Below are 8578 nucleotides of genomic sequence, written 5' to 3' on the forward strand. Positions count from 1 at the left end.
TTCACAGCAAAGAAGGTGAACTCTTCCTTTCTCATTCTCAACAGACTCAGGGATGTTGAGCACATTCTCTTGGGGCATCTCTCAGTCTATGATACAGGCTGCTGATAATTTGGTTTTCACCTGATTACAATCACTTGCTGTTTACTCATCCACTGAACAAGTATTTATTGTCTCTACTTTATGCTGACTACATGCATGAACACCAAGGATACAGTAATTAAGAAGACATTTAATTGACATTAATAGTTAAATTTTAAGGTGGATGGATAATTTTGGCTGGTGAGAACTGCTCTGAAGAAAAGCGAGCAGGGGAATTGGCCTGAGGGTGACTGAAGGCAGGACAACAGCGCTACCTCAGGAAAGGACCAGATCATGAGAGAGACCGCTAAGAAGAAACCTATCACTTGCACCATGTCGTGCCTCCATCTGTGATGAGAATCTCATCAGCACCCTGCTCTGTCAGCCAGCCCCTGCCTCAGGCACACTACCCATGGGTCACACCTACTCACGCAGCTCCATAAGCCCATGGATTGCCTCCACATTTCTGTACCTTCATTCAGGGCCACCTGTCTAGACTGCCCTCCCCATGCCCACTCAGGACTCCTGGGCCCAAGACCACTCTCCTTCCACCCTCAGGTCAGACATCTGTTGGTATAAGCTCCTCCTGATGCATCACCTCTGCCTCCATGGCACCTTATTCTCAGCCTTTGCTGAGCCTGGCCCACATACAATCCTGAAAAATCACTTCTGACACGTGATCACACTTCTCACATCATATTAGAATGGTTGCTTTGATCACCTGTCTTCTGATGAAGCCACAAGGCCCACTTCCTCTCCCTGCCCTGGGCCCGAATCACACTGCACCAAAAGAAATTCTCCCCAAACCATGTGATGGTCTTCAACTTGATTTTACAAATGGGGAAGCAAAGACTCAGAGAAGTGAACTCACTTACCTAAGTTCACACAGCTAGTAACCAGTTGAAGCTGGAATTTACCAGTGGGTGTGCTGAAGCCAAACCCTACTGATAGAGGAGCAGCATCCAGCTAATTGGGGTAAAAAGAGGGGAAGCCGGGCCTGAAATGCCAGAATCACTGGCAGCCCTTGCGCAGGTGTCATGTTGAGCCTCCACAGAGCTCTGCTTGAGCCCCTTTCGCCTCTAGCCAGAAACCGGAGCTTATCTGTGGTATTTAAAGGTCCGAGGTATTGGGCAAAGTTTCATGATGCGGATGGAAAATGTCTGCTTGTCAAATTTCAAAATCTTGCCTTAATTGTCTTTTTAAAAAGGTCTTTCATTCTAAAAATATTCTCCTGTGACCCCTGCAAGAAATTCCCCTTTGTCATTTAAGTGGTCAGAGAAAACCCTGAAGAGCTTAAGGAGCAGCAATGAAGGGTAAGCAGACCACAGACCTATCTCAGATGTCTGAGATTCTCTGAGCCCATGGAGGCAGAGCACTGGCTGAAGCAGCTGAACTTTATTTTAAAAGCCATTCTTTTTCCACTGCAGGGAAGGCAGCTTTTAGGTGAACACGCTCCCTGGAAAATTCAGGTGCCTGCGGGAATTTCAGGGGAGCATCCCAGCAACCCCCATGTCCCATCACCACTTGTCCACATAAGAAATCAGGACCCTCCTCTCTTTTTCTGTAACTTTATCACCCCTGGCTCTAATTTTTCTCTGAAATCTGTGGCTGTAGTCCCCATTGATCCATCCTGTCTTTTCCATGTGCTGTCTCTCTTCCAGAATGATCCATTGGAAGCCAGGCCCATGCCCCATACCTATGCACTTTCCACAGTGTTTCACACACTGCTTAATAACTGAGTCAACAGATTGGTCCTCCATGCCTACACATACAGAGCTCTGAGTGGTCACCACAGAACACAAGCGGCTCCGATCTTGAGATCGACTGTCCAGATAGAGATCTTTCTGCACACTAATGTACTACTCTAAGGAGGTACCACATGGACATGGGGAAGTGCTTTCACAAAACTTCTGAGTCAAGAGTGAGGAAGGGCCCAGTTATTGGAACACAAGTCCCCAAAGTAACCGTGTCTGTGTGTGTGTGTGTGTGTGTGTGTGTGTGTGTCAGCACTGACACAAGCCACAGCCTTCACTCTTGCCTAGGCTTCCACCCAAGGCACACTATAGACCTAGCTTTGGGATGGGTAAGGCTGGACTGGGCCCAAAGAGAACTGAGCCACCTCTTCCACCACAGATGCCTGATTAGAAGACAGGGAAAGATGGTGCTTTTACTAAGTACAACTTTGTTAGATAAGAAATTGTTCTGTAATTTGGTATCTCGTTCCTGAAGCTTGGCCTATATTTCAGGCAGTGTCTGTTCAAAAGAGAAGGAACAATTGAACAATGAATGAGTCAACCACACTCTGAGAGGCATTTCCTGATATATATACATAAAAATTCTTTCCAAAACTGAAGTGTAAACTATACACTAGGCCTCTGGCAGTCTCTAGGGGGTCTTAATCATGCCAACAGTGATAGCAAAACCAGAATGAAGAGGTCCCTGGGCTATAGTTAAACTAGAAGGCCAGACTTTCTGCTTCATCCTCCTGAGTCTTCCCCAGTAATGTGGCTAAGAAGATCACAGACAGGTCAGGATAGAAGGGGAAGAGTGGACTAGTATCCACTGGCCCCTTCTCATTCTCCCAAGTGGATTAACAAAGGACCATGGACATGAAAGTCAAGAAGCCCAGGCCTCCCAATAGTAATATAACCCTATCCTTCCCATGGTCTTTGGGGTGTGCACTCAGAGCCATATCTTCAGGGCAAGGATTCATCATCCTGGCTCAGCATGCTTTTTCAGAGCTTGCCTACCCAGCTAGGTAGGACTGCCAGCTGAGTCTCACCTGAGTAGCTAAGTGGCCCACTGGACCCCATGTGAACATAACTGTACTAGAGAGACAGATTCATGGGTACTTAATAGCTCAAGGCAAAATCTGCCCACAGGGTAACAAGAAACTTTCAGACTTTCTTGTTGGGGCACCTAGAGATGGATGCCCCAAGAGGACAGACTAACAACATCATGCATAAGTATGTGCGTAGGTGCCCAGGAGACAAACTGGGCTTGCCTTGATGTGAGGCCACAAAACTTCTAGACAATGCATTATCTCCACTTCCTCATAAAATTCTTTCCTTCTGTGACCTCGGCTAAGTCATATGATAAGCTACTTAAAACACATACATACTCCCACACTCATACTCACATGGACACCAAGAGAGCAAGAGCGAGAGCAGATGCAAATATACATCTAGTATAGGAAAATCCTAATAGCCTCCATTCTGAAAGTGTGTGATTTATTGGTCTGTCAGTGAGACAGATGGGGAAGAGAGGGCAGTGAATTCATAGCAGTGACAGTAGTGATATTATGAGGTCTGATCAGAAAGAATGGGCCCAAAGCCTCAAGGCCACAGCAAGATTTTGCTGCTTCTGAGAAACCATACTCTAGAGTCAGAGGCACCACTTGCAGTTCTCTTCTGCCTTCTGTGTGGAGATTCTTGGCAATGGCACCACCTATTAGTGAGGGATCTTCCAGGTGACAAATGGAATTCTTAGGCCATACCACCAGGGAGGTGGCTTGCACCCTTGGATCAAGCCCAGGCTGGGGGATAGTAGAGGATACCCCTGGATGCAGCCTGGTCTCAGAAGGATATGGGCATGATTGCTATTTTTTGGAAGATAATAAAAATTGTTGCTCAGTCACAGAAGAATGATTGCAAAGTAATTCATACTGGGAAGGTCTGGGCTAGGGACCTTTACTCTGTCTTTATAGTGTACAGCATATGGTTTAGTTTGGGAAAATGAGGAAAGGCTTTATATATACATAAAGCCATCAGTGAGGCATGGTTGAAAAGAGTCCATCATCAACTGTAACCCTAGAAAATGTAGCCCATGCTAAGTCAATGTGTATTCCATTGCCATGAGCCACTCTCCAGCTTCTTTCTCCAGGGCACCCAACCCTGGACTGCAGAACTTCACTGACTAGAAATACACACCACAGCAACTTCTCATCTGTCTCCTATTCTTGTCTCTAGTGCCAACCACCTGCATCCTTTTGCAAATCTCTAATATCTAGATCTATTCACTCTATCTCAATTCAGGGTAGCCATTGGACTACTACCCTCTTGTCTCCTATCTTCCTGGAAAAATTTAAACTTCAGTGACTACTCCATCAACATGAGAGACCAAATAAATATGTTTAATCTTTAAAATCCAGCTTTATTGTACATTTCATGGAAGATCTTGGCAAGAAACTGGTTGTGGCTGAGTAATGTCGTTTTCTCAACCCAAGACAACTGCAAAAACTGTGAGGTCTTAAAAAAAATGGTGCCTGAGGGCATGTCCACAACCCTGGGTAACATTTGGAAAAACAAACACTAGAGGCCTGCTTCTTAGGCAGACTTCCATTCTGTCCTCCATATAAAGGGGCTGAATTCACCCAGGACATGTAGCATGAGAGAATCGAGCACTAACTAGCACCCTATCCTACCAAAGAGTGATACTGGCTCCAACAGTATGAGCCCTGGGGCTCTTTATCTCAGCAAAAATCCAGGCAGAATTAGGTCCTAGGGCCAGACTTGCTCACCTTTGCTGATGGAAGGTGCCAGTAGACCTGGGCTCCATTTTGGTAGGTATTACTCTGTGATGCTTCCAAGGTTTACTTCACAAAAACTTTGGCAACTCAACTGATAAAGTCACTGTATAAAGTATGTTGAATTATTCCCTTGGGAGAAGTGACTGGAGAAACCAAGTACTCACACCCTCTCCATCCATGTCTTCTGATGACCATATATGATTCAGCTATGGTAGCCAGCATCATTGCCATGGTGGCAACCATAGGCAAAGAATCTCCTGTTCTTGCATGTGAAAGTGATTGATGTCTAATTGGGAATCAGACCTGCAAAGTTTCATTGGCCCTAGATTCTCACCGAGTTAATCTACCCCAGATCCACAGACAACCCAACTGCAGAATGAAGTAGAACCAGACTTAGTTTATCTTGCCAAAAGAATGGTATGATGAGTTCTGTTGCCAATGGCACAATCTGCAATACCATAGTAAAATAAAAACCAATGCCTCTTGGTCCTAGACATAACCACAATACTTTTATGGATCCACATTCTGAAACTATGATAGTGAATATCTTATTAGTATTTATCTTGGCAACTTCCAAAGATGTTGTGTATATCTTCCTGCCACCTTCTAAATCTCCCGCCCTTGCCACTTCATCAATGACTCCACATTTATGAAGAAAATCTGCATAAGAAAAATCCCCACTCCTCATAAAACTAAGATCTCTACACATAGGAATGTTTTATTGGAAAAACTACTTTAAATGAAAGTTCTCAAAAAAATACTTAGGCAAGGATTGTCTCATTGTTTGGGTACCAAATAAAGAATAAATGTGTATCATAGTGTATAATTTTCAAGCTCTGTGCTACATTTACAACAGTGAAAGAGATCCAACTCCAATGCAAGCACCTTGAAGGACCAGGGTTTAATTAACTACATAGTCCTCAAAACTATGAAGGTTCCTGGAACATGGGAGACTATAAATATTTGTTGAAAGACTAAATGTCAGACTTAACCACATTGGGGGACACATAATAAATCCTATGTGCCAGCTTTTGAGCATAATCAACCCTATGCCCCAGTTTCTCTCCTCCTCTCAAAACATACACCCATATCCACATACTTACACACATGCATGATCAGCTAAATTAGGCTGTTGCATGCAAAGAAAACAGAATAAAAGATATGGCATTATTATATTTGGACATTACAGTTTAAAAAGGTCAGGAAAAATCTAACACACTCTGATAGACACACATCCTAAGAGATTACATATCTGGGTAGGTAAAAGTATATAGTGCGATGAAGCATCATTTAGTTACAAATTAAAACTTCAAATAAACTTTAAAAACTGGGAATTGGAAACATATTAAATTCTCTGCTTTTGTTTACTTGTTGTTGTTGTTGTTTAGCATATTAAAAATAAGACAAAACTGTTTAAACTCTTATAGTTTTTCCATACAGAACAGTCAGATGACTTCAGGAGAAATCCCACTCACCAACAGACACTACACACACTGAAATCCAAAGCCCTAGTTTCTCATATTTATTTCCCAAACTGATTAGTAAACACTGGCTTATTAAAGACTAGACTCAGAGATCATTTTCATATATATGCCTCATTGGTTTTATGAGTTCTTGGTGACCATAAAAGTCTTGAATTCCTTTGCAAACAGCAAAAACAGATTTCCTCTTTGTGGGGTACCAACAGTTTACACCAAAGGCTTTGGTGAGATATTCCTAGTCTGTGCCTAAGGGTAACTGAAGGCCACCACTCCACTGACATGAAGGCAGTCAGGCATTAATATAAGTAGAAAGAAAATGTTTTAAAGAGAAAGACACTTGTGGTTTGAACCTGGTCGATCTTGGAAATGACAGTTTGCTAATGAATTGCCTCAGTGGCCAAAGATGCCAGTCAATATCCACTAAAGATACAGCAAATGTATTTTAAAGGATAGAAATACAATATATTTCTACGTGCAGATTTTCTGATTTACATTAAAAAGGATAATATTAAGAATGAAGCCCTACAATTCTATAGGATGTTAGAGTTTGCAAAGCCTCTTTCCTTTCATAAGGTCTTTTGAAATCTACCTCTAACTGGCAAGGCACACAAGGCAGGTTCCAATGTGAAAATGCCTGTCCCTCAGATGGAAGGGTAACAGGAGTTAAAATAGTATCCTTCTGAAATAACACATTATAAAATGAGATGATAGCCACCAGTGCAGGATTTGCAAAAGAAATGTTTCAAAAATCATATCTGCAATCCTGAGTCCAATAGCCGCTCTGAAAAACTCTAAGGTTGAAGAGACCTTGAAGAAAGGATGTCTGGTAAGAATGCTAAGCATTACCACCAGCCCTACATACACCCCATGAAGGAAGGAAAGGGGATATATCCCTTTTACCTGTCGGGGGCTTTAGAATTACAGGTTGGAGAGCTCGATCTGGCGTCTAAAGGCCAGAGACTGAGGGTGGTTCCAAGCCTGGAAAAACCCACAAAAGAGGCAGTGAAGGTCCAGTGACCCTGAAATTAGAAGCAGGGAAGATGGCTGTGTAGGAAATGTCTATGTTTCAGGTTTCCCTTAGATTCCATATGGACCCTGTAGAAAGATACCAGAATATATCATGGTATGAAGAGCTCTGCCCAGGAAGTCCTTGTGGGAACTGTATAGCAAGATAACCCCAAGAAAGGCTGAACATTGATATCTGGAGTCATAAGTGGCTGATATGAAGGGGCAGCAACCAATGTTAAGGGAACAGTGGTTGATACACACTCTAAGTCATAAGCTTCCACTAAACCCAGAAGGCAACAATACTGGATCGTGACAGCCCCTGTCAAGCAGTACCTTTCTCACTCCTAACTCTCCCACAAACCCCTAGATGATCTAGAGCAGGCTAAGTGCAGGTATTGGGGAAGGACAAATAGCATAGAAGGGAAACAGAAGGGGAGGTGGGGGGGAATGGGGTGACTGGGTGAGGGGAATTGAGGGGGGCACTTGAAATGAGCCTGGATGAGCACTGGGTGCTATACTACATGTTGGCAAATCGAACTCCAATAAAAAAAAAATAGAAAAAAAAGAAGGGAAACAGACAAGACTACCATAGCCACCACTTCACCCCACCCCCGCCCACCTTCAACTGCAGGCCTCTCTGCCTGAGGTACTATTGAGGTGAGGCAGATGAGAAGCTGCAGTATAAAATGAAATTCAAAGCATCAGACGTTCGAAAGATCTAGGGGCTCCCCATAAAAGCTCAACTGCCTAGCAACTGGTGATTATATTTCATGGCATACCTCTAAGATACCTGAATCTGGGACTCTGGGCTGAGACTGGGTTACCCCACAAGTCCATTATGGAAATCAAATCCAGGATGAAAGGAAAGGCCGTCAACAGAAAACTGTCCCAGCTTTGCTCTTCATCCCACTTCCCTTGAATGTCATCGTTTCATAATACCTGAGGCTGTTTCATTTGAACTCATCCATCATTGGCTAGGTGCCTTCTTTGTAACAGACACTGTTTTTGTTTTTTAAAGCATCTAAGAGCACCTGGGTGGCTAAGTCAGGTTAAGTGTCTGCCTTCATCTCAAGTCATGATCTTGGGGTCCTGGGGTCAAGCCCTTCATTGGGCTCCCTGCTCAGTGGAAAGCCCTCTCTCTCTTCTCTCTCTCCCCCACTTGTGTGTTCGCTCTCTCTCTCTCTCTCTCTCTCTCTCTCTCTCAAATAAATAAAGTATCTAAAGGGAGTCAGATCTCCTAGCTTCAGCTTCAGCCCTGGCACTACCTTGCCATATTAATTTGTGGGCAAATCCCTCTCTGCATACCTCTCTCTTTCAGCTTCATACATAAAATCAGCTCTGTACATAAAATCAGAGCACTGAATGAGATGACCTCTAAGAATGCCATTGTTCTAATGCAGAGTAGCACAAATGGAATTTGAAGGATGTAAATGTTGCTAAAATATGTAGAATTAAGTAGCCCTTGAATCTTATAGCATTTTGT

Source organism: Nyctereutes procyonoides, unplaced genomic scaffold, assembly GCF_905146905.1.
Source record: "Nyctereutes procyonoides isolate TBG_1078 unplaced genomic scaffold, NYPRO_anot_genome, whole genome shotgun sequence".
Lineage (NCBI taxonomy): Eukaryota > Metazoa > Chordata > Mammalia > Carnivora > Canidae > Nyctereutes > Nyctereutes procyonoides.